Here is a 24,288-nt window from a genome sequence, read left to right as displayed (position 1 = left end):
GACAGTTTTGAAGAGATAAGTACAGCATTTTTAGAGTGTACCTCAATTAGTCTTAGAAAGGTCCCTCATCGTTATATTCAAGTTATGCACTTTTGATGTGAATGCCACAGAAGTAATGTGCTGTTTTTCTCAATGAATCACATCTTACTTTTTAAAGTGAAAGTCATTCTTCAATCTCCTCCATTCCTACTCCCCTCCTGAGAGGTAAATAACCACTGTTAATGATTGGTATTCATCTAGTATTTTGTCTATGCACTTACATACACACATCTCTATATACAGGCACACTTGTACCCTTTAAAAACATAACAAAAATGAGAACACTATATACATACTGCTCTGGAATTTACCTTTTTTCACTTAAGTGTACATCTTTGGGAATCTTTCCATGTCAGTGCATGCAGATTTCCTTTATTCTTTTAAAAGTGGCTATATATATATATATATATATATATTTTTTCCCCCCTAGAGACTGCATCTGGCTATGTTGCCCAGGCTTGTCTCAAACTCCTGGGCTCAGGAAATCTGCCCTCCTCAGCCTCCCAAAGTGTTAGGCTTACAGGCGTGAGTCACCACACCCAGCCAAAAGTGGCATAATATTTTTTAATAGTATAAATGTGTTCTTGTTTAGTTTGTTCCCTACTAATGAACATTTCCATTTTTTTCTATCACAATGTTTGTACATAAATTTAAGAACATACCTCATTTATAATTGTGATAGATGCTACCAAATAGCTCTCCTAACACACTTTTCCAGTTTGTATTCTCATCTACTGTGCATGAGATAATTTGCGTTTTTCTGACTGTTGGTGATGTGGAGCACCTATTCATGGCCTTTGGGTTTTCTGTTCTGTGAATTGCCTGTTAGTGGTCTTTGCTGTGAGAATGCTGAATTGGTCGGTCTTTTTCTGACTACTTATTTCTCCAGGCCTCACTCAACTCTGTTCCTCTGCAGAGGCTTCTCCATTTCCCCTAATCAGCCACCACCCCCTCCTCTGCTGTCCCATAACACTGTTCACACCGTGCCCAGGCCTTCATTTACCAACCATTCCATACAGAATCTACTCATTCCAAAAGTGTCCACTGTGAGCCCTCTCTGTGCTTGGCCTTGGGCTAGGTGCTGGGTGGAAAGACACGAGCCAATCATCATAGACTCCATGCTAAAGTTCAGTTTTGAAACGCAGCTTTGAGCATAGAAAACAGCATGAGTTTTAGATCTAGACATAACTTGAGTTGAATTCCAGCTTCACCACTTCCCAGCTGTGTAACTCAGAGCAAGTCACTTGATCACTCCAAGTCTCCATTTCCATACTAGTGAGGTGGGGCTAATTCCTCCCTTAGAGAGTCACTTGAAGCTGGACAAGAGACAATATATCTGAAGTGGTTAGCCAGGGCCCATTTACACAGTAGGCTTGCAGTGAATGAATGGCAGTTGAAAGGCAACTGTTAAGAGGTCAAAATCAGTTAGTTCTCAGAGGTTCTAGGAGCCATTAATAAACTGGAAAATAAAAAGGAAGGAGGTAGCTCCTCTGTTTGCAATGCAAAGGATATGGATGAGTGCTGCTTGCCCAGATCCTGCTACAGAACATCCTTTATCTTTCCTGGTCTCTGCAGCAGATTTCTGCTTTGTCCTGGCCCCGTCCCAATTCAGCTGTGCACTGTTGATGTACTACTGCCACTGCTGTGGGAAGAACAGGTGCTTTCCTTCTCAAATAAATGTTGGTCTCCTTAGAAGATACTGTGTAAGAAATACTTCAGGATACTTATGCAAGCTGTCACCCATGATTTCAAGAAGTAGGGGCTGGGCACTGTGGTTCACACTGAGGCGGGAGGACTGCTTGAGACAGGAGTTCAAGACCAGCCTGGTCAACATGGCAAGATCCCATCTCTACAAAAATGTATATATCTTTAAATTAGCCAGGTGCAGTGTGGCGATCCATGCTTCTTGGGAGGCTGAGGTGGGAGCATCTCTTGAGCCCAGGAGGTTGAGGCTGCAGTGATCTGTATGCACACCACTGCACTCCAGCCTGAGTGACAGAGTGAGACCCTGTGTCGGAAAAAAAAAAAAAGGAGAAGCGGGGACTAGAGACAGCTTCAATTAGAAAGAGAAATGCTGTGTATGTAGAGAGAGAGGCTAAAGTGGAAAGTTTCCCTGAAGACCCAAAACTTCAGCGGAGTAGGGTGAGTGGGTATATGTTAGAAGGACAGGGAGAAGGACTTTACAGGCAGTGGAGTGTTCTTTGCAAAGGCACAGATGTGGGAGGGCATAGTGTGTTCTGGCAACTGCTCAGGATTCAGCGTCAATGGTAGGCAGATGTCAGCTCAAGAAGTGCCTCTTATGCCATCCAAAGGACTCTAGGTTTTAAGATATAAACTAAAGGGGTAGGCTGAAGCATTCTGAGCATGGGAAAGCAGTAAATCTGTGTTGAATGCATGTGTGACAGTGGGAAGATGGGACATGGTAATTAGGAGTACAGTCATGTGTCATTAAAGACTGGGATATGTTCTGAGAAATGCATCATTAGCTAACTTCATTGTTGTACAAACATTATTGAGTGTATTTACAGAAACCTAGATGGTATAGTCAACTACACACCTAGGCTATACGGTAGAGCATATTGCTCCTAGGCTAGATAACTGCATGTTACCGTACTGAATACTATAGGTGATTGTAACACAATGGTATTTGTATATCTAAATATGGAAAAGGTACAATAAAAATATGATAAAATAATCTTATGGGGCCACTGTAGTATGTGCAGTCTGTTTCTGACTGGAACATTATTAAGTAGCACATGACTGTATGTCCTAAACTTAAGGCCTTCTATAAGTGTTACTTAGCCTTTCTACATCTGTTCCCTCCCTCCCTCTCTTCCTCCCTCCCTTCTTTCCTTCCCTTCTTTTCTTTCTTTTTTTTGGTGAAATAAGAATTTAAAAAATCAACTTGAAAGTGTTGGCCAGGCTCTGTAATTCAGGCTCGCACCTGTAATCCCAGCACTTTGGGAGGAAGAGGCGGGAGGCTTGCTTGAGCCCAGGAGAGCAGGAGTTCAAGACCAGCCTGGGCAACACGGGATACCACAGCTCTATAAAAACAAAAAGAAAAAAAAAAAAAAAAAAAGAAGAAAGAAAAATTAGCAGGTCCCAGTAGCGTGAGCTTGCAGTCCCAGCTACTTGAGAGGCTGAGGTGGGAGCAACACTTGACTGTAAGGTAGGTTACAGTGAGATGTTATAGTGCCACTGCACTCCAGCCTGGGTGACAAGAGCAAGACTTCATCTCAAAAAAAAAAAAAAAAAAACCCCACAAAATATTGTTGAAATTTAAAATATTATATATAATAGATATATAGGAGTAATACCAGCACTTAATAAAAGCTCAATATTTTTAAAAAGGTGACATTTGTTTTATACAATACACATTACCTAAACAAACAATCCAGTCACCTGTGAGCTGCTTCTATGCCTCTTTCCTTATCTGCAAAGTGGTTCTCCAGTTTTACCTTTTCATAGTACCCTGTCCTTCTCCTTCCCAGCACTTACCACAATGTTAATTAAATGTTCTAATTCTTTTCTAGCCAAACTCTTAGACTTTAACTGTTTTCCCAGCCAGACTCCTGGCTCTGTGAGACCAGTTGCTTAAAAATGTAGTGCTTATCTGCACTTTCTAACACCACCCATCTCTTAACACACGTAAGTCACACTTATCTTGAGGAGAATTGAGAGGGGCCAATGAACTGGCAAAGTGTTTCATTATGACAGGAGAAAAATAGCTCAGAGCAGTCTATGCTATATTAAAAGTATGCAACAATTTACTTTATTTTAATCTTTTTTTACATTCCTGGTAACTCACAGAACAATTTATTTTTATTTCTATTTAATAATTTAAGAAATAAAGATGGGGTCTCACTATGTTGCCCAGGCTGAGTTTGAACTCCTAGACTAAAGAGATCCTCCCACATCACCCTCCCAAAGTGCTGGGATTACAGGCATGAGCTACCATGCCTGGCCCCTCAATTTTTTTTTTAAATTAAAGATATGGGGTCTCTTATCCAGGCTGGAGTGCAGTGGTGTAATCATAGCTCACAGTGACCTTGAACTTCCAGGCTCAAGCAATCTTCCCACCCCAGCCTCCTGAGTAACTAGGACTACAGGCCTGCCCCATCACACAGCTAATATTTAAAATTTAAATTTTTTTTAATTTTAATTTTTATTTAATTTTTATAAAAGGATTTTATAAAAACGAGATTTATTCTTTATCTAATTTTATTTTTTGAGACAGGATCTCAGTCTCTTACCCAGGCTGGAGTGCAGTTGCGTGGCGCATCACCGCGCCCGGCTAATTTAAAAAAAATTTTTTTTTTTCTATTTTCTTTTTTTTTTTTTTTTTTTTTTTTGAGACGGAGTCTCGCTCTGTCGCCCAGGCTGGAGCGCAGTGGCCGGATCTCAGCTCACTGCAAGCTCCGCCTCCCGGGTTTACGCCTCCTGCCTCAGACTCCCGAGTAATTGGGACTACAGGCGCCCGCCACCTCGCCCGGCTAGTTTTTTGTATTTTTTAGTAGAGACGGGGTTTCACCGTGTTAGCCAGGATGGTCTCGATCTCCTGACCTCGTGATCCGCCCGTCTCGGCCTCCCAAAGTGCTGGGATTACAGGCTTGAGCCACCGCGCCCGGCCAATTTTTAAAAATTTTTAAGAGATAGCCTCTCGGTATATTACCGAGGCTGGTTTCGAATTCTTGGCCTTAAGAGATCCTTCCCCCTTAGGCTCCCAAAGTGCTGAGATTACAGGTGTGAGCAACCCCACCAGCCTGGCCAGGCATTCAAAATTTATCATGCCCAGAGGGACCTGAGTATGAGACCTCAGTCAGCACCATCCCCATGTACACTAGCAATTGTTTAAAGGCACTTTGTTCTTTTCTGTCCTGTACAAGCATCACCCTTTATCTTCGTGTTCCTAGAATTCCTGATAGAAAGAATAACGTATAGCCAATGGATAGGTTGTTATTTTAACGTAAATTCTTGCCATACAATTTAGCAAGGGCCTCTTTTCTTTTTTCCTTTAAAAATTCACTTGTAGCCGGGTGCAGTCGCCCACGCCTGTAATGCCGGTACTTTGGGAGGAAGAGGTGGAAGGATCAATCCCTTTAAGCCAAGAGTTCGAGCTTCCTGGCCAACCAAATAACTCACTTGAAACTGCAGCTAAGATCATGTATTAAATTAAAGGTAACTTGAATTGATGCTCCCAGGTTGCATTCCTGAGACTTGGCCCAAATAAATTCTCTATTTATATTAACTTTGCCTCAGTTTTTCCCTTAGGTTGATAGTTATTTCTAAAGTTGTACAAATGGGTTTACCTTGAGTATTAAAATAAGGTGTGAGAAAGGCAACTGAAACCAGAGGCTCCCATCACAGTCTCGTAGCCTTCGGAGGCTTCCAAAAGATCAGCATTAACTCCAATATTTAGCAGTAGTGCAGCTCTTCAAGATTCATAAAGTGTTAAATCTGTTGCCTGGAATTCCAGAAACACGGGTAGGAAGCGCCCAGTGTGAACTGTGTTCAACTTAAACCTAAAGGTAAAAGCGACCAGCCTAAGATCAGGAGCGCAAGGAAGAAGCTTGAAGCCATGCGCTCTCAAGGAGGCATTTCCCGCTCCAGGGCTACCCAGGACCGCGGGCCAAGCTGCCAGCCGCCACGGCCCTCGTCACGCAGGCAATCAGCTCGGCTCCCGCGCCACGTGGCACTGGGGGGGCGTCCACCGAGCGCCAGGGAGAAGGAGGCAGAGCCCGGCCTCAATCCCGCCTGGGTCCTCATGGGACTTGTAGTTTTCCTTGCGGACATAACAGGGCACGAACTCCGCGGCTTTTGCTCGGTAAATAGCATCTTTTCCGTACGAGTCATTCAAATAATAGACGCAGCCTAGGTAACTTCAAGAGAAGATGGGAAGGGGAAGGGGCAAAGCAAAGAAGGCAAACCTAAAGATGATAGGCGGGGCAGAGAAAGGGTTCGCACTCAGTACGCATGCGCACAGCAGGCGCGGCAGGTGGGCGGACACAGAAAGGCGACGCCGAGAGCCGGGTTGTCCCGGAAATGCCTTCCCTCCTCCCGGGTCTGCGTGGACGCGGACTCCTTACCTCATTTGTCGTCGCCCCTCCCCGTCTCTCTACGCGTTTTGGTTCCCGGCTGGTGCTTCCTGTTTGCAACCGCGGCAGTGAGTATGTCTGTGACGGACCCCGAACCACCCGCGGCCTGGGACGCCTGCCTACCCTACGTCTCTCCCGCCGGGCTGTGGAACTAGCGCGTGCCCCCTCGCCAGCCTCGACGTCTCCCGTCCGCCCCTCACTCGTGGCAGGGCGCAGCTCCTGGTTCCTCAGTTGCGCGCCTACCCACGCTGCCGGGCTGCGGGTCTGGGGGTCCGCGTCTCCCTGGCCCTCCAAGGGCTAAGGCCGTGATTCTGGAGCGGCTGGGCGTCCGGGGCCTCGGTGGGGGTGGCGTGTCTGCCGTTTTTACTTCCCCGCAAGACACCAAGTCTTGTAGGGAAGCCAGTCAGTGAAGCGCAGAGATCTCGACGCGCCGAGAGGGAATCCAGTCTTTGAGGACCGAGTAGTCCCGGGCCACCTCCCGCCTCTGCTGTCAGAAGCAGCAGCTGCAGCCGTGGAATCCAAGATTTCGGGAGCTGTGTCCCTTTCCTCATGTAAAACAAGTAGACTTGGACTGTGTTTACTAAGGCGCCCTTTATCCCTCCCATCCTGTGAGCGGACAGTTGCCTTCAACTTTCGGGAAGAGCTGCCGGTTCGGTGGAAAAGCTGTGGCTGGGAATCAGGAGGCCTGTGTTCTAGCCGTGGCTCCCCCACGAACTCGCTGGCGACTCCCAAAAGCTCATATTGAGGCTGGATTTAAGATTATTTCAGATTACACTATTGAATTAGGGGCTCCATTAGGGCCTTTTTCGCTCAGTAAGTTTATCTGAGCCCGTTTCTCCAACTATAAAACGAGAGCGTTCAGTTTGATGACTTTTCAGGTCCCCTCAGAACCTCTTGACTTTGTGGTTTTCTTTTTCTTTTTAAACTTTTATCTAAGACCGTTAGAGAAGTGACTTCGTGTTTTGAATAGTTAGGCTGTCACATACAAAGACTTTTAAATGGATTGTGTGTATATTTAGGAAAGCATTATGCTTTGGAGACAGTTTAGCATTGCTGCTTTCAAGGGAATCTGAAGATGAGGAATAAACTCAGGAAGGATCGCAAGTGATGATTATAGTAGTATGTTAGGTATCAGGGTAAGAGACTGCATGACCGAAGGAAAAGGGCTAAGGGAAAGGTGAAGGAAATGTTTCCGGATAGGATTAATTCTCATGAAAATCATGTCTATATCCCAAGAAGAGCTGGGACTTACGTGACTAAATTTAGCTTATTTTTTTCCCACCGAAATACTGTGTTCTGTCTTTTGTGACCTTTGTTTTACACATTTGGATTCTCCACCCCAATCTCAGATTTGATTCAGAGTGGCCGTCGCATTTGAAAAATGGACATTTTAACCCCTTAGTCAGTTGTGTTTCACCTGTCACTATGAGGACAGCTTATTAAGAGTAAGAAAGAAATTTTACGTTGAAAGTATATTCATCACATTCCAATGACATTTGGACTGAAAATGAGGCTGTGGTTTTGATTTAAATCGGCCTGAAAGGAATGCCTATGTCATCAAGAAGGAACATCTAGGGAGGCTAAAGGTGCTTTGGAAGTAAGCAAAAGGTCAGAATGACCAGTAGGTAGACTGTGAGAGCAGAAGGATTGATTAAAGTTTGTATGAAGTGGGGCGGGGCACGGTAGTTCATGCCTGTAAATCCCAGCACTTTGGGACGCCGAGGCGGGGGGATCACCTGAGGTCAGGAGTTCCAGACCATCCTGACCAAAATCGAGAAACCCCGTCTCTACTAAAAATACAAAAATTAGCCGGGCATGGTGGCACATGCCTGTAATCCCAGTTACTTGAGAGGCTGAGGCATGAGAATCACTTGAACCTGAGAGGCAGAGGTTGCGGTGTGCCGAGATCGCGCCATTGCACTCCAGCCTGGGCAACAAGAGCGAAACTCCGTCCCCCCCAAAAAAGTAAATTCTGAAAGCTTAAATAAGCCTTAAGATGTCTAGTTTAAAACAATTCGGTCAATGAATACTGCTCCCTCTTTTGAATGGGAAGAGCCTTTGCAGTTATTCTATAACTGTTTTATATTTGTTAAGCTATTTTAATTCTTAGATAAGTTTCATTTCCATTTCCATTATATTTTAGGATCTTATATAAGAAACATTTTTTCTGGTCATGGGATTGATAAAGTCTTTGAGTACTAACTTGGGAGATTCTTTGATGATAAACTGACAAATGTGTGTTTTCCTTCCAACTAAAATGTCTCATTCATAGTTTTTAAACTCTGCTGGGAGGTAAAATGGATATTTGTGAGGTAAACTTAGGTGTTAGAACCAATGCAAATATTGGAATGAAGGAAGACTTTTTTTTTATTTGAAATTACTTATTTGAAAATTGTATTTAAAAATGTTAGTGAACAGTTGGTTGAGAATCACAGAAATGTGAATCACTTCTAGCTGTGTTCTTAACCGGCCGCATGACCTCGGATAGGCTTCCTATCTCTTTGTACTTAAGTTTCCTGTGGGTAGATTGAGGAGTTTGTATGAGATAATCTGATTTTGTTATCTAGTTAGTATACTTGGGAGTCACGTACAGGGATCAAAAAGCCAAGAAAGCCTTCTGAGTCAAGGGTTTGTGTGTGTGTATGTAAAAAACATATATGTTGTCCTCTGAGAATACTCTTTTTTAAACAAGTAAATTAAATTCATTTGAATGTAATTAAAGCGGTAACATAAACCAAAACAGCCTCAGGCAGACCTTAACCCTGGCATATATAAGCTACCTAAATAAGAGAGCACATTATGCCCAGCACAATTTTCAAGTACAGAAGGTACAAAATCCTCTTAAAGGCCATAGGGGCTAAACTGTTAAATTCATTTTTTACATTTCAGGGAAAGAGATAAATCCTTCGACGCAAGGAATTCAGTTTTTATTATGGTTCTGTAGTTTATTTTTGGCATACATTCACCGGTGTGCCTATGGCTCTATTCTTAATCCCTTTCCTTTGGGATGGCTCCAGGAGGAGTACAAATTTGTAACTCTGTAATTTAGCTCTTTAATTTTTTTCTGTGCTGCACTGGAATTATGTTTTATCTTAAGTTCACACTGGATCCTCAGGATGGATCCAGTGAGGATTTTGAAAGAAGCATAATTCCTTTGACTTCTTTTAGAATTAATTTACCTATTAAATAAAAAGGAAAGGATTCATCTTTTATTTGAATTCCTCTGAGGCTAACAATTCAATATAAACTGATAAATGCTATGAGCATTATTCAGACAGCCACATTCAATTTGTGTGATAATAACAGCATAGCCACCTGAAGGACAGTACAACAAGGGCACAGGCATATGATACCTTTTAGAAGAAAAGCATTACAGGTTGGTTTGTTTATTTCTGGAAAACAAAAAACTCTAGCAAGAATGTAGTACCTTTTTGGCCCTTGTCCATTTGGTTCTTGGGATTAAGGTGGTTCTATTAATAGAACTACCATCACAACACCCTGACATTTTGGGCAGAAATTTGAGTGGCTAAGCAAACAACTGTTTTTAATTTTATGTGTATAGCTACAAGTGGAAAAAAGAATAAATTGGCATTGTTATTGCTGTCTGAGCTGTCCTTGATTTTTGGACACACACTTATTTTTCAAGAGCTCTCTTTTTAATCAGTAGTCCGTCAGTACCTAATGGAAACATCTGTGTAGATACAAGAATTTCTAAGACTTTGGAATAGTTGAAAGACAGCAGAGAAATTTATCCTATCATAATTTCTGTATTTTAAGCACATACTAGATTTATGAGGGCTGAAGAACAAATGCCTGGTGTTATATTTCATTTGTGAAATCAATAGATACTTATAGATGGCCCCCAAAATACCAGTTACTCTGCTTGGCTTTGGTGATTCATTGTTTAGCAGAGTGTATATAGTTCCTGCCCCTCCTGGGGTTTGTGGTCTGTGCTTCTGGGAGATTTACATTGAATAAATAATTAGAAATGTGATGAGTGTTGTGAAATGTGAAGTGCTATGGAAGCCTATAAAAGGGGCATTTAATTTAATCTGGTGGGAAGTGATTTTGAGCCGAGTTTAAAAGATGAAGGCTGAGAAGGATTTAATATGCTCACAGTACTAAGTGTTTCACTTTATGCATTTATTCCCAAAGTTGGGAGTTTTCTCTCAATTTTTGGTCTTTATTACGTTTGTATTTTATACACATTTTTATAACTAGCACAGGAGTAAATAGGTTTATCAGTTTGGTTTTTCTTTTTTTTTTTAAATGGGGTCTTGCTCTGTCACCCAGGCTAGAGTGCAGTGGTGTGATCATAGCTTACTGTCAACTTTGAACACTTGGGTTCAAGCTATCCTCCCTCAGCCTCCCAAGGTGGGAGGTACAGGTGAGTACTCATCCACCTCTGACATTGGCCCTGTGTTCTCATTCAACCAATTCTGTTGGTACTGCCTGTTGACTACCAGATTTGCTTACCCAGGAGTTAGACAGCAAGCATGGGGAATGCCTGGCACACAGAATATATGGAATTAGTGTTAGGATTTTAGTAACTTCACAGTTGGAAAGAGGAAAATATGAAGAGCTATTCGCATAGGGTAGATTATAGGAGAGAATGCAAATTTTGAAAGCTACATCATCAAGGATTAAAATTTTGCTGCTAGCTTTGTCTCTATGATAATGTGGTCATGTAGCTTAATGCTTATTCCTTCAAAAAGTTCATTCTTTTCATTTTCCTCCCTTTGTGCCTAATGCTCAGTCTCTTGCACTAGTTTCTGAAGTGGTCTTCTTTTATATCTGCCCTATATGCTGTTGTTAAAACTGGTATTAAAATGCTCTTTTATTCATGGTACCTTATTGCTCCAAAATTTTTAATGGCATCCTGCTTCCCCAGGAAACGATGGCATTGAATGTAGATCATACTTGGAGCCCCTGGGATTGGCAAATTTTTTTTTTAAGAAACCAGATAGAAAATATTTTAGGTTTTTAAGTCATATGATATCTTAACTACTCAACTCTGCCCTTGTGGGAAAGTAGCCTTCGATAATACCTATAGAAATGGGGGTGGCTGTTCTCAATAAAACCCTACTTACAAAAACAGGTGGCTGGCTCAGACTGTAGTTTGCTAACCCTGAGAACTTGACAGCAAAAAGAAGAGATAAATAGTAGTTAGAACATATAGCAGATCAAATAATTTTTTTTCCATATAGGTAAGATCTAATAATGTTTTTAGGTAGAAAGGAAGAAACTTGTGACTAAACCTGTTTGATGTTTTTGGTGGGGGGCCAGGTTAGAGATAGGATCAGGTATACATGTTGTTGAATTATTTCTCAAAGGGAAGAGAGACAACAGTAATTGCAAAATCATCAAATATTTATAGAGGTATAGAGGTAGAGGAGAAAGAATAAATTCAGATGCACTGAGGTAGATGAGAGTACCTATGAGGATTTGTTTGATTTCCTTAGGAAAATGAAAGCAGAAGTAGGAGAGGGCAGAGGATAATTGGAAGCTTAGAATGGGGAAAGGATGTTTTAGTACTGTGGAGAATATTTTCAGGCAGTGGTTACCAGTATTTTGAAGATGACACCTTGTTTAACCTCGAAACAATTTGTGGACCACCCCATCATTGTAGTTACATTTTTAGTATTCATCAATGGAGAATATGCATATTAAAAAAAAGCTACTACTCAGTTCTCTCTTAGATGACTTTGTATTTTGTTAACCACAACATTGACTGCACATTTGAAAAATGTTAATACATGTATGTGAGAGATAGTCTTTATGTAATGCATTGCCCTGGGTACCCACCAAGATAACTAATTTAACAGCTTCCCAGGAGGCTGAAAGCTCGTAAGTTAGAAATCATTGCATTCTAATGAATCAACAATAAGAGAATAAAGGATTGCTTAGAAGTAGTATTCTGTCAAAATTAAAATGAACTTATAATGAACACTTTGAAGGATTCTATAACTTTTTATCCAGTAGTACTTGGCAGCTTTGAGCAAGATGACAGAAGCAAAATGATCTAGGGTTAGGCATAACATTATATAGAAGGTCAGAATAAACATTTAGCTTATTCTTTCTTTAAATTACCTTTTCCTGAGATCACACCCTGTTTCATTAATCACTTCTCTATGGTGATCAAATTGGCATCTCCTTTTCTTAACCATTTTGTTGATTTCATGTTCCCCTTTTACACCTTACTGAATATTTTCATTTGGGTATCTTACTATTTCACATTTAACCTACTGAAAAGAAAGCTTCTTATCGTTCCTTTGAAAGGAGCTCTCTGCTGATTTCTGCTTGGAGTAGAGAATCTACAGAGATGCTGAAGTTGATGGGAGACTGTGAATAGATTGGGAAAAATATGAATTAGGTGTGGGATTCATTGAAGAAGTTGAACAATGTCATGACTGGTAAATGATGGTGATGAGAAAGTAGAGAAAACCTACTGTTTGCTCCTACCATTTGTTTTTTTAATTTTAGCCAAATAAAATCAAATTTTGCATTTTTGAAAATTAACTTGACTTTTGTACACTCTTACAAATATTCAAATACATGTTCTCTATTTTATTTCCTTAATCCAATAATGTTGTAATCCTATTTCTTTCTAATTAATAAGCAATATATTCAGTACCGATGCCCATTTAAGTGTGCTGTTACTCTCTAATCATTATTATTCCTTTCACAAGTAGATCTGGGCATAGGAACCAATCAGAAACAATCGCTTCAGCAACCAAGACCATTGTTCACCATGGAGGAACCCATGGATACGTATCCTCTGAGCCTCTATCTGCAATACCATTCACTGGGCAGCAGTCTTTTGAGCCAAGTGGCAAATTTGGACAGTATCCATCTGATGCAGATGAACCACATTCAGGCATTGGGGAGGTGGAGGACACAGAACAGCTAAATCAATGTTTGATCCAACACTTCCATCTCATTAAGACAAGTTTGACTTTTCTTTGGTTTTTATTTCATGGAATACATGAGAATCTCTTAACTGTTGGAGTTTCCAAGGAGTCATACCCTGTGACTTCATTTGGTGGAAAGAACAAAACTAAAATGCTGTATGGCCAAAGCCACAAAGGGAAGGATCTGCAATTTACATCCTTGCAGCTACTATCTGTACTGTACTGTTGTGATCTACTGATTGGCATTGGCATAGTAGTAGGGGTCAAGTGACAGAATCCGTGCCAACAGTTTCCAGGTTCAGAAGCAATTCAAGACCCTAATGGTAGCTCTCCAGCAACCAGCACGTGGTGATTGTGCCAACTTGTTGCTCAGTTATAATGCAAGGCCAGTGATTGATTGGCTTAAGTCAAGACCCTGGCTGAGATCATTTGTCTTTGGTCTAATAGAATTTGAGTCTAGTAGAATTCGAGTCTCCAGGGAAAGAGCTACTTGACCAAATTAAACTAGTAGCAGGTAGAGCGCAAATGACAGCATATTATACCATCAAGATGTTCTTAGAGCAGTGTATGGATGGATCTATTGTACTGCCATCAGTTGTGACTGATACTGTTGTATTCAAGGAGAAAGAGAAACTTCTTTAGAAAGCATTTGAAAGTTTTTTGAGTATGGGGGTGCCCTGTGTCACCCCATTATGGTTGAACTTTGTCCTTCAAAATTACCAAACTTGGCAGCAGTGGCAAATTATTGGGCTAAAAGACTTAATCAGACATATTCTGAGTTCAAGGCTCCTAATATAATACCTGGTGCAGACGTTATACTTCCACTCATTCAGATGGTTGCACCCCGCCAGGCATCCAGTAGAACAGGGACTGGGAATATGGACACTTGAACATTAAACATTCTGAAGAATTTTGGAATGACAGGTTACAAGTGAACATAATCAGTTCCCCATATTTAAAAAAAAAAAAGATTTGGGGATAGATTGGGCTCACATACTAATCTTTAGAGAGATTTTTTCATTTTTGTGAAAGTACAGAAATTCTCAACTGCTTATGACATGCTGATTGTTAGACAGCATCCATAGCTATTTTATGTTGTTTCCCTGACCCCACCCCCCCAAAAAAAATTATGGCACATTGAAAACAGCAGTATGATGTAAGAGAAGAGATCACAAACTCCTTGAGGGTGGGTCTTTTCCATACTCATAAACCTACTTAGGATATTCGGAGTAATTTGTTGACACTTATATTAATATTTCCTCCTATCCCATTAATTGCCAAATCATCAAACATTTATTGAGCATCTACTCTGTGTAGGGTGTAAGCAGTACTGGGGACTTACAGTGATAAAAGACATAGTTTAGTTTTAGCTGTAAGTGATGTACTGTTTCACTGAAGAGACAGAATATAAGAAGCCAAGTAATTTATGGAATTCCCTTCTTTATTTTTTATTTTTTTCTTTTGGCAGTGGAGTCTTGCTTTTTAAATAGAGCAAGGCTAGTCTGGAACTCCTGGGCTCATGTGGTCCTCCCGCCTTAGCCTTCAGAGTAGCTGGGACTACAGGTGAGAACACAGCTTGGAAATCCCTTAACCATGGGAGTTAAGTCTCAAAATTCTGGTGACACAAGTGGTTGAAACTTAAAACTTTATTTAAAAAATAGGATTTGTGAATTTTAGATAGTTCATAAGTCTACGAAAGACTGTATAAATACGTATTTTACATTTACTATTATTTGTAGTAAATTTGAGTATAGCATTATCTCTTTATCTGTGGAAACTTCAAACTCTCCGCTATTACTTTTAATTTCAGTGAGACATTATTAAATATAAGTGGGCTTACACATTTGTTTTGCTTATCTGACAAATAATATACAACTCGGAGGCGTTTTTTTCCTTTCTATTCTTCCTCTAAATGTTTAGCACTTCTCTGATTTTGTGATCTGAAGTTATTGGTTAGCTTCCTTAGGCTCCATTGAGACTATATATACGTGACACTTAACAGTCTAGCCTTCCTTGGTACATATAGATATATGATGGTGGCTTTGCCTGTAGTAAATTCATGCCAAAACATAGACTTTCAGTGCCTGTTACATATGACTTTCAGCTCTTTCTACTGAGGGATGTAGGAGTTTATTTCTAAGGTCTGAGCGTCTTTTCGTGTACTTCCTTTACTCTTTCCTCAGCCTTCTTTATAAAAACTATGGATGTTCTATCATTTGTTTTCCTTTTTGATTCCCTTTTATTATCCCCAGTAGCAGTGACTTGTAATTCTCGTATGTTAGAAAGGCAGATCTCCTGATTGAAGAAAAGATCCACCCAAGGAAGTCAGCATGTTTAATAATTTTTGAGGGGGATCTCAAATTTGGGAAGGATTGTTATATAAGACAACCAAATGATGACATGAGACAATAAATGCTATAGGAATTATGGAGGAAAAATCAGCTACTTATTTTATTGGTTAAGGAAGAGATATTATTAGTTGTAGAAGTAATTACTATTCTACATTTTTTATTGTGGAAATCAAAAATATATATACGAAAATAAAATGTTATATAATTGACTTCAGTGTCCCATAAGCCAGCTTCAGCAGTTACTAAATTCTGACCAATCTTTAAACACATGCACACGTGTCCCTCAGTATCTGTGAGGCATTGGTTCTAGGACCACTCATGGCTACCAGCGTCTATGGATGCTCAAGTCCCTGATACAAAATGGTGGAATATTTGCATATAACCTGTGTACATCCCGTATTATTTAAATCATCTCTAGATCACTTGTAATACGTAAAACAATGTAAATGCCACGTAAATAACTGTATTATTTAAGGAATAATGACAAGAAAAATGTTCACGTTCAGTATGGCTGCAATTTTTTTTGTGTGTGAAATATTTTCATTTCAAGGTCAGTTAAACCCATTGACATAGAAGGCTGACTGCGTGTGTATGTATATGTGAATACACACACATACACATACACACACACATACATATATTTCTGAAAGGTAAATATTCTTTTTTTAAAAAAAATATTATTATCACAGCTAAACAAATTACCAATAATTCTTTTATCCTCATATACCCAGTGTTCAGATTTTCTAGATTGGCTCCTACTTTTTTTTACAGATTATTTGAATCTGAATCAGTTCATATACTGTAATGTTTGATAACTTAAGTGTCCTTTAATCTATAGGTTCTCTTTTATCTCTTCTTTATTAAATTCCTTGTAATTTATTGTACTAAATAGATTGTCTTCTAGAATTTCCTGTAGTCTGAATTATGTAGTATTGTTTGACATGTTCCAGTGTCCTCTTATTTTCTGAGTTGGTAGTTAGATCTAGAAGCTTGATTAAATTCAGATTTTCTTTCTGTTAGATCGTCAACTTGATAGACAGTTTCATTTGTTTCATTTTGCTTTTGATACATTGTTTTTTAGAATTACCTCCTAAAATTTTGATTTAATTTTATAATCATGTAAAATGCTTATAAAGTTCCAAATTCAGATTACCAAAACACAATAAAATCTATTCAGAGAAGGCAAACCTTCTGTCCAGTCTCCATCCTGTTCCTGCCCTTCTCCTTATGGGTAACTATTAAGAGAAAATTGGTGATTGGTCCTTACATTTAAAAAAATATATATATATATGCAAAAAACTGTATATCTTTGTACCCTCTTTCCCTCTTTCTTAAATTTATTTATTTATTTATTTGTTTTAGACAACGTTTTGCTCTTACTGCCCAGGCTGGAGTGCAATGGCACAACCTTGGCTCACTGCAACCTCCGCCTCCCAGGTTCAAGCAGTCCTCCTGCCTCATCCTCCTGAGTAGCTGGGATTACAGGTGCCGGTCACCATGCCTGGCTAATTTTTTGAATTTTTAGTAGAGACTGGGTTTCACAACGTTGGCCAGGCTGGTCTCGAACTCCTGACCTCAGGTGATCTACCCGCCTCGGGCTGGGATTACAGGCTTGAGCCACTGTGCTCGGCCCCCTCTTTCCCTCTTCCTTTTTTTTTTCTTTCGAGACGGAGTTTCGCTTTTGTTGCCCAGGCTGGAGTGCAATGGCATGATCTTGGCTCATTGCAACCTTCACCTCCCAGGTTCAAGCAATTCTCCTGCCTCAGCCTCCCGAGTAGTTGGGATTACAGGCATGCGCCACCATGCCCGGCTAATTTTGTATTTTTAATAGAGATGGGGTTTCCCCATGTTGGTCAGGCTGGTCTCAAACTCCCAACCTCAGGTGATCCACCTGCCTCGGCCTCCCAAAGTGCTGGGATTACAGGCGTGAGCCACTGTGCCCAGCTTCCCTCTTTCTTAATAAGTGGTGGAATACTATCTACTCTTTTAAAATGGTTGATGAATAGTACACTTGTGACAACCTTTTTTTTTTTTTCTTTTTTTTGAGACAGAGTCTCGTGTGTCACCCAGGCTGGAGTGCCGTGGTGCAATCTCGGCTCACTGCAATCTCCGCCTCCCAAGTTCAGGCAATTCTCCTGCCTCAGCCTCCTGAGTAGTTGGGATTACAGGCATGCGCCACCATGCCCAGCTAATTTTTGTAGTTTTAGTAGAGATGGGGTTTCACCATGTTGGTCAGGCTGGTCTCTCAAACTCCTGATCTCGTGATCCACCCGCCTCAGTCTTCCAAAGTGCTGGGATTACAGGCGTGAGCCACTGCGCCTGGCCCACTGTGACAGTCTTAAAATGTATTTTAAACAAATAAAAAGTCTAATTCCACTTTCAGAAGCATGCTTTCTTCTTGTTCCTGGTCATAATGTTTCTTTCTCATTTAATAATTTTGTAAGATTTAGGTTCAGCAAAAAATTATTAAGGCTTAGGTTTTTTTTTTTTTTTTTTTTTTTTTTTTTTTGAGACGGGGTCTCACTGTCTTGCCCAGGCTGGATTACAGTGGCATGATCTCGGCTCACTGCAACCTCTGTCTCACGGGTTCAAGCGATTCTCCTGCCTTAGCCTCCCAAGTAGCTGGGATTACAGACGTGCGCCATCACGCCCGGCTAATTTTTGTATTTTTAGTAGTTTTTAGTAGAGTTGGGGGTTTCACCATGTTGGCCAGGCTGGGCTCGAACTCCTGACCTCAAGCGGTCCTCCCGCCCTGGCCTCCCAAAGTGCTGGGATTACAGGCGTGAGCCACCGTGCCTGGCCAGGCTCAGGATTTTAAAAGAATATTTGTTTTGAAAATGGAAGAATATGACATTTTTAAGAGTTTAAGATGCCATATTCCTAGTTTGTGAGTCTTACAGTGTGATAACGTAGAACTCCTTCAATATGTATAATTTGGAACATAGCCCCTTTAGTTTGTCAGCATTTGGCACATAGGGGATACCTAACAGATCATGGGTAAATTTAATTAGTATTCTGCTTTTGTGTATAGATTAGAGCTCTTTACATAGTATTATTTGAAGTGAAATAATGGCTTGATTAAGGTAAATGGCTTTTGAAATTGAAATGAAATTATAGCTTCAACAACTTAGGGCAGTAAGTCTTCTGTTTTATGTCAAATCCCTTTTCTCCCAAAAACATGTACATAAAAGTTTTAGATATAACTTTACAGGATGGAGAAATCATCTAGAGGCAGTTGATGAATTCCTGAAATTTATTAGGCAGTCAACCAGGACTTGATAACTAATTAAAATTTGAGTAGAGTGGGTTACATATTTGAATTTAAGGTTTTCAAATATATGATATTTTATTTGATCCGGGTCTTCACATACGCAGTTTTTTTCTTTCCCCCCTGTGTGAGTTAATTTCCAACTTGCCTGGCTGACACCTACTCATCCCTCAAATACGGTTTAAAAGGTCACTTCTGAATGAGGTGTAATGGTCATAGGTTCTCAATTAGTGGTTGTTATTGGGTCTGTTAGGACTCTGCAGTAGTTAGCTTTGACTTTGGGTAACTTAATTACTTTATTGGTTAAAAAAAAAATTTTTGGCCGGGCGCGGTGGCTCAAGCCTGTAATCCCAGCACTTTGGGAGGCCAAGACGGGCGGATCACGAGGTCAGGAGATCGAGACCATCCTGGCTAACACAGTGAAACCCCGTCTCTACTAAAAAATACAAAAAACTAGCCGGGCGAGGTGGCGGGCGCCTGTAGTCCCAGCTACTCGGGAGGCTGAGCCAGGAGAATGGCGTGAACGCGGGAGGCGGAGCTTGCAATGAGCCGAGATCGCGCCACTGCACTCCAGCCTGGGCGACAGAGCGAGACTCCGTCTCAAAAAAAAAAAAAATTTTTTTTCCATTAAAGTTATAAAGCTAAAATGAGAGAATGAGTAGACTTAACATAATAGGCAAATATTTTGATAAAAGTCTTCATAACTACATGATAAGTTCATGATCATTGTGGCAAACATGGGCTTATACCTTCCACTCTGTTTTTTTCTGTTTTTTTGTTTGTTTGTTGTTTTTCTTTTGAGACGAGGTCTCTCTCTTACCCAGGCTGCAGAGCAATGGTGCAATCGTGGCTCACTGCAGCTTTGACCCCAGGCGCAAGCAATCCTCCCAGATAGCTGGAACTGTAGACATGTGCAACCATACCCAGTTAATTTTTGTATTTTTTGTAGAGATGGATTTTGCCTTTAGGATATTGCTACAACCACCACTGTGAAACCACAGGCCCATATGCTAAAACAGCCCTGGGAGACAGTTGAGTCCTCCTTTTCTCCCATTTTGCAGATGGAGACACTAAGGCCCAGAGAAGGAAATAGAATTGCCATAGGTTCTACAGTGAGTTCATGGGAGGGGCAAGACTAATGAGAAAACGGACATCTCTTAGACACTCACTGGGCACTGTGCTTTGCATACATGATCATATTCCATCCTCAAAACAAACCTGTGTAGCCAGTTTTGTTAGTGCTCTGGATTCACAGATGAAGCCTCATCTCTGAGGCTCAGACACTGGGAGTTGCCCAGGATCACACAGTTAGGAGACGGCAGAGCTGGAATTTGAAAGCCAGTCTGATTTTCCACACAAATCGTTTGACCACTAACACTTTAGGGTTGCCTAAAACCCAGGCCCCATCTCTCCACTCCCCTAAGTCCACTCTATCCCTGTAGTCCTCCATTATGTTACATTGACTCCTAAAGAAAAAAGATCCAAATGGACACAGCTCTGGAGGATTTGCAAAGCACTTCTGTGTCTTCCTGCACATCATCTCAGGAGATCCTGATCCCAGACCCAAGTGGTAGCCTGGGCAGAAATAGCATGCTCATTTCACAAAGCAAGAACTGTTGGGTTTCCTTCAATCTAATGATTTCACCACCATCTGTGCGATAGCCGAGAGAAGTCAACAGGTTGAGAAACTCCTGTGGTAGGAAGGGAGACCCATGACCTGCCAATAGGGAAGAACAGACATATGGAACTTGGCCAGGGAAACTTAATCCAGAAGAAAAAAGCGTATTTTCTCTCCTTATATGTTTTAAATAGAATAATGAGATAATCCTGGATTTTATTTTATTTTTTTAATTACTTATTTATTTTGAGACGGACTCTAGCTCTATTGCCCAGGCTGGAGTGCAGTGTTGCAGTCTCAGCTTACTGCAACCTCTGCCTCCCATGGTCAAATGATTTTCCTGCCTCAGTCTCCCAAGTAGCTGGGACTATAGGCGCCCACCAACATGCCTGGCTAAGTTTCGTATTTTTAGTAGAGATGGGGTTTTGCTATGCGGCCAGGCTGAGATAATCCTAATTTTAAAAACTCAGCTCTTGTGTTTATATTTTAATTTATTCTCAGAGAGGTAGGAGGATCTAGAGGAAATGCAAAATGTGAGTCTTATTTTATGATTTGCTATGGTAAGCCACATTTAATCCCTTTCTTCAGTGAAAGGATTTACGAAGGATACAACACAGTGTACCTATCTGTTGCCTTTATTGTATTTTTTCCCAGATTTTTATTTACTTTGTAATGTTACAACAATAAGGGAAATTAAAACGGAAGAAAATTATCCATAATTCTACCAGTGTAACAAATGAACTGTTCGGTGCTCCTCTTACTTCAGGCAAAATTTACATAGGTGATTTATGAGTGTAGTTACAGCTTCCTATTCATTCGGCTTTCTCACTTGACAGTTTATCATTATAATGCCACAGGTCTTCATAATTATCATTTAAAAATAAATGTTTTAATAATTATTTTAATGGCTGCTTAATACTCTTTTGAGTGGATATATCATTCCCTAGTATTATATATTTAGAAGGACTGCAATTTTTCACTATCACAGATAATCCCAAAGTGCATGTCTTCATACATATCACGTTCTCCTATTTTTGTCATTTCTGTAAAATCCCCAGATCTAGATTTGCTGGGTCAAAGGGCCTGAATGCTTGCATGGCTCTTGATATATATGGACAAATTGCTTTGCCAAAGGCTTTTTATACATTTACTTTGCCTCTAGTAATGGATGAGTAGGATAGTCTCATACCATGCTCTTGCCACAACCAAGGGAAATCAGCAACAAATGTAACTTGATAAGCAACATTTTTACTTCATTTTTACAAATGGCTTGCCAAGCCCGTAGCAGGCTCTTGATTCTCTTATCTCTGTTGCTGTCATAAATTAAGTGCCTATACCAAGAATCTGGGAAAGAGGCAAAGCAATTATTATACCCATTTTGCAGCTGAGGAAACTCAGTTTCAACTCAGGATTTTGCCCAATAGTAAGTGGAAATGCTGAGACTTTGGTAATATCATCAGCTGTTGTGAACCAAAGATGATGCATTGGTTTCTTATAACCTCCTGGAATGTCTTCTGGGTTTTGAAGCTAGGAAAGCATGTTCACATCAGGTACATTTGTAACTTATTTGAACAGGCCTCATAGACCTTTCAGCCTCCAATTGCTATTCAAAGCATGTGCTTACTTTGGAGGAGACTTTTGATATATTTTGTTTGCCAGAGAATCTGTGACTTTCAGAGTTGGACGGAACGTCAGAGATAATCTCATTCTACTGGGAGAATGGAGATGGAGAAACAGGCCCAAAGAAGAGCAAGGATTTTCCCGGGTTCATTCATGGAGCTGACAGCAGAGTTAGGATCTACCTTCTGGTTTAAAATGGTGCCTAGGCTGGGTGCCATGACTCACACCTGTAATCCCAGCACTTTGGGAGGCCAAAGCAGGTGGATTTGCTTGAGCTCAGGAGCCGAGACCAGCCTGGGCAAAATGGTGAAACCCTGTCTCTACAGAAAAACACAAAAATTAGCATGGTATGATGGTGTGCACCTGTAGTCCCAGTTGCTTGGGGGGCTGAGTTAGGAGAATAACTGGAGCCCAGGAGGTTGAGGCTGCCGTGAGCCATGTTTGCAACATTGCACTCCATCCTGGGTGACAGAGAGACCCTGTCTCGAAAACAAATAAATAAATAATGAAAAAAAAAAAAACTACTTTAAAAATGTTGCCTAGAGTATATAAGTGGGCAACTTGTATATTGTGAGATATTAAAAAATGAATATTTTTTCTTTTCTTTTTTTTTTTTTTTTTTTTTTGAGATGGGGTCTCACTCTGTCGCCCAGGCTGGAGTGCAGTGGCACAATCTTGGCTTACTGCAGCCTCCTCTCCCAGGCTCAAGTGATCCTCCCATCTCAGACTCCTGAGTAGCTGGGACTATAGGAAAACGGCACCAAGTCCAGCTAATGTTTTGCATTTTGGTAGAGATGGGGTTGCACCATGTAGTCCAGGCTGGTCTTGAACTGCTTGCCTAGGCTCTGTTCTCGGCTCCTGAGCTCAAGCAGTCCGTTTGCCTTAGCCTCCCAGAGTGCTGGGATTACAGGCGTGAGCCACTGTGCCTGACCCTTAAGTGAACAGTTTTTAAAAGCAATGAGAACCATTTGAGAAACACTGGATACCTTATGTTTCTTTTGGAGATCCCTGATGAAATAGTCTGGGTAACAATATGTTAATGTGAAACAGATTTTTTTTAATTAAACGATTTCCTATAGACTGATACCCCAAATGACAATTTTTTATTATTTAGTTTTAGTGTTTTGTGGGTATTTGGTTGGTTTTGTTTGTTTTTACTTTGAGGAAATATATCCTTTTTATTAGATTTTACTTTTAGTGTGTGTTGTTTATTTATTTACTTATTTTTTACTTGGTAATCAGTGTCACCGTATGCTTGCAGAGGTATGTGTACACTTAACAATATATCTTGGTGATTGTTCCACACTGGTACTTTAAGGGCTTCCTTGTTGTTCTTCGTATATTTTTCCTGCAGCAGGGTATTCTGATCAATATGTATTTGACTCTCTAATTGGAATATAGTCTCTACCCTCAGGGAGTTTACAGTCTTCTGGAAAAATGAGGTGTGTTCATTATGACTGCTGAAAGAAGGGAGCAGGTGAACTGGGAAGAGATACAAAGATTGGCTGGAAACAGTGGCTCGTGCCTGTAATTTCAACACTTTGAGAAGCCGAGGTGGGTGCATCACTTGAATTCAGGAGTGTGAAGACCAGCCTGGGCAACATGGTGAATCCTCGTCTCTACTAAAAATACAAAAATTAGCCATGTGTGGCGGTGCATGCCTGTAATTGCAGCTACTCCAGTGGCTGAAGTATGAGGATCACCTGAACCTGGGAAGCGGAGGTTGCGGTGAGCCAAGATCACACGACTGCACTCCAGTCTGGGGTGACAGAGCAAGACTGTCTCAAAATTAAAAAAAAAAGAGAGAGAGAGAAATAAAGTGTAGTAGGCAAGAAAAGAAATCATCTCAGCTGGTTTTGGATATTGGACATGAGCTCAGACCTGAGAACTGAGAAGCTGCCTGTTGCAGGTGAGTCTGGATGATGGACAGTGAAAAGCAGTTATTCATGTGTGAATCTGGCCAACATGAACATTTAGCTGCTGAACACAAAAGCTTGATTTTTATTAGCTATATTTGTTGCCCATATATTGGAACAGACCTTCAAGTGGAAGTCAGATGTGTTATCAGATATCATTTGGAGTAATGAGTGTATTTTCCCAATCTTTCCAACACCAATGTAACAACTCATCTCCAAAAGCATACATACTAATTAATTTGTTTTCCATATACTAATAAGATTAACAACCTCGCATTTACACGGGGTACTGAGTCATGCTCAAATAAAACAAGTTCTAATGAGAAAAATTGAATGTGGCAGCAAACCATGTCCCACCCGGCCATCCAGGTTTATGTATGTTTGTCTGTCTTTGCTACACATATTTTTGTCAGGATTTCACTGTAAACAAGATGATTTCTTTCATGTTCCTTAGGTAAATTTGTTTAATG

The 24,288-nt window shown here is 40.6% G+C and overlaps 2 long non-coding RNA genes across 6 annotated transcripts in view; one reads left to right on the top strand and one right to left on the bottom strand.

The window, feature by feature from the left end:
* Positions 1 to 432: 432 nt before the first annotated feature.
* Positions 433 to 5,738, bottom strand: LOC144334625 (uncharacterized). The gene is made up of 2 exons (XR_013404690.1): positions 5,349 to 5,738; positions 433 to 2,047 (listed from the first exon to the last, which is right to left on the bottom strand). It is a non-coding gene; the product is annotated as an uncharacterized LOC144334625 (long non-coding RNA).
* A 390-nt stretch (positions 5,739 to 6,128) lies between these two features.
* The window catches only part of LOC106993700 (uncharacterized), a 39,163-nt gene continuing 21,003 nt past the window's right edge, over positions 6,129 to 24,288 (top strand). For 4 of the 5 annotated variants that reach the window (XR_013404685.1, XR_013404687.1, XR_013404686.1 and 1 more), the window contains exon 1: positions 6,129 to 23,811. This is a non-coding gene — a long non-coding RNA (uncharacterized LOC106993700). The remainder of the gene's footprint in view (positions 23,812 to 24,288) is intronic. The other variant, XR_013404688.1, reaches the window with a different exon arrangement.

Source organism: Macaca mulatta, chromosome 15, assembly GCF_049350105.2.
Source record: "Macaca mulatta isolate MMU2019108-1 chromosome 15, T2T-MMU8v2.0, whole genome shotgun sequence".
In the NCBI taxonomy this organism is placed as follows: Eukaryota; Metazoa; Chordata; class Mammalia; order Primates; family Cercopithecidae; genus Macaca; species Macaca mulatta.
Note: the sequence above shows the minus strand (reverse complement) of the source record. Positions and strands in the feature narration are given on the sequence as shown.